The sequence below is a fragment of the Marmota marmota genome, unplaced genomic scaffold (genome assembly GCF_001458135.2).
Source record: "Marmota marmota marmota unplaced genomic scaffold, marMar, whole genome shotgun sequence".
Taxonomy (NCBI): Eukaryota; Metazoa; Chordata; class Mammalia; order Rodentia; family Sciuridae; genus Marmota; species Marmota marmota.
The window spans coordinates 8,791,372-8,793,994 of record NW_026000164.1 but is presented as its reverse complement, the minus strand read 5'-3'; positions in this window follow the sequence as shown (position 1 = coordinate 8,793,994).

Sequence of the window (2,623 nt, the reverse complement as noted above, 5' to 3'; positions counted from 1 at the left end):
GCACAGCATGTAATTAACTAAGGTGTGTTACCAGACCTTGGAGTACTCAGTACAGTTTGTGTAGGTGCGATGCTGGCAAAAGGTGAAATGTCCAATTAAAATGAGGGCAGAAAATAAAATGCAAAGGAAGCTGATCAAGTAGATGAGTTTCCACATTGCTCACCAAGGCCCAAACAGAGGGTCACAGTTGATCTTCATGCGGAAAAAGAGATGTTGTTTGGTCAACTGGAGATGATCTTTGGGACCAGTCATCCAAAAGCAGTTTCCATCCACAGATGTGACAATATCCTGTAGAGAAAGGGAATTCTCTTTATTTTTAACGAATGCTCTGGGTGAGATCGGAGCATTACTTATAGGTTGTATAATAGGTAGTGTAACAAGTGGGTAAAAGGAAAAGCTGTCTGAAAAGGAGAATTCCTATTTAAATGAGGTCTATTATTTAATTTGAAGACTGTGATTGGAATGGCCTTAGCTAGAGACAATTCAGTAAAGGCCATAAGTTTAGTTTTAAGTACTCTGTTCCATTGTTTGATAAAATCACTGGCAGTAGGATTATAGGCAAGGTAGTAATTCCATTGTATGCTTAGAGTATTGTATAACTTCTTAATCTGGGCCCCTGCAAAATGTGTTCCCTGATCACTTTCAATGATGTTTGGTAATCCATAATGACTAATCCATTGCCATAATGTTGGCAACAATTGCCTTTATTGTGATTGTGGCCTCCTGATTGGGTGATGAGCAAGGGTTTGCTAGTCTCAATCCAGAGAAGACATCTCTAATTGTACATGCGCATTTGTTCTGAAAGTGTTGTAAAGGTCCTATAAAGTCAAATTGAAGCATGAAATTAAAAATATTGGGTTTGTATCTATCTGATGGTGAGGTATGTCTAAATCTTAAGTGAGCCTTAGAACAATTGGTGCAGTGTTGAACAACAGATTTACAGTGTTGCCATGAAGGTTTTTTGGAAGCCCACGTATATGTCCAATCCATATATGTATGTCTAAAATTTCTTCATTAGATTTGGTGGCATGGTTTTGAGTGGGATTTGGGCCCATTTATTAAATTGTGTAAGTGAGGTTATGTTATGTGGTTTAAAATTGCCATCAAGTTCTCAGATAATTATTGAAGTTTGTTTGGATGTCCATTGATTTGTATTTTGCAATTTTAAGCAATTTTGTAATTTAGAGAGTTTGTCTATCTTCCGGTTATGTACAGATGTTTTATCTGTACATTTAGTGTATGCATCTACAAGGGAGATATATATTATCATACTGCATTTTGCAAGATAATCCCAAATATTACAACACAAATTAGGCCTACCATTAACAGTCCAATTAGAGGATTTCCATTTTCCTGACCAAATGGCGATGCCATTTGCTATGCACCAAGAATCTATGAATATGTATATAATTTTGAGTTCCTCAGATTTAGAGTGTGCTAGAGCCAATTTCACCACATGGAGTTCTGCATGTTGGGCTGAGTGTTCTGTCCCTTCATCAGTCAGAATTACTCCATCTGAGGGTTCGTAGGCTGCGGCATTCCACCACCGCCTCCCTTTTATTACCATAGTGGAGCCATCAGTGAACCAGGTATTTAGTAGCTTTACTGACCATTGTTCAGGCCCCCAGTGCCTGATTGGTCTGATGGAGTACAACAGGAGTATGTTTTAGGACAGATGCAATTGGCTGGGATGCTATGTGCTCAGTCAATTTGGCTACTGTCTTTCCTGTTGTGGTTGGGTGTTCCTTGTGGAACTCCTGTATGTACCATTTCCTTGTTAGCACCTTAGGCTCCATCTGTACCCCAGGGAGTGCTTCTCCAGGCACAAGGGCCCATGGTAATATTGGTATAGTTGATTGGATTTTTATGGGTTGATTCTGACATTGTGGGGAAACAGTATGCAAAGCCTCATAGAGTGTCCATATGGTTTTCTCAAAAAGGTATTATTTTGAGGATATCCATGGAAATTTCTTGCAAAAGAATGTCATGGGGAATGTCTTTTCATTAATGGTGGTATAAAGTCCCCAGTTACCATAATCTTTTAAAAATATTATATCTACTGTAAATCATCCCTTTTCAGGTACATGTAGGTGTTGGTATTGTTTAATGTATTCTTTTAGTGTTTTAAAGGCAGAACATTGTGGTTCTCCCCAAACAAAATATCCTGCCTTCCTGGTCACCTCATATATAGGTTTTAAGATGATTTGTAAGTAGGGGATGTGGTTTGTCCAATAATCAAATAAGCCAATTAGGTGTTGGGCATGCATCTTTCTGTGGGCTTGGTTAGAGACGTATTTTATCAGTGGTGGTGGATAGAATTGATTGTCCAGTGGAGTTACAAATTACTCCCCAAAATTTTAATTGAGCTGTAGGTCCTTTAACTTTATTAATGGTCCAACCATTTATTTATTTATTTGTTTGTTTTTAAGTTTTATTGATTTTATTTTTTTTAAATACATAACAGCAGAATGCATTACAATTCTTATTACACATATAGAGTGCAATTTTTCATATCTTTGTATACAGAGTATGTTCACACCAATTCATACCTTTATACATGTATTTTGTTTATTTTTTTGCATTACAATTCTTATTATATATATATATATATATATATATATAT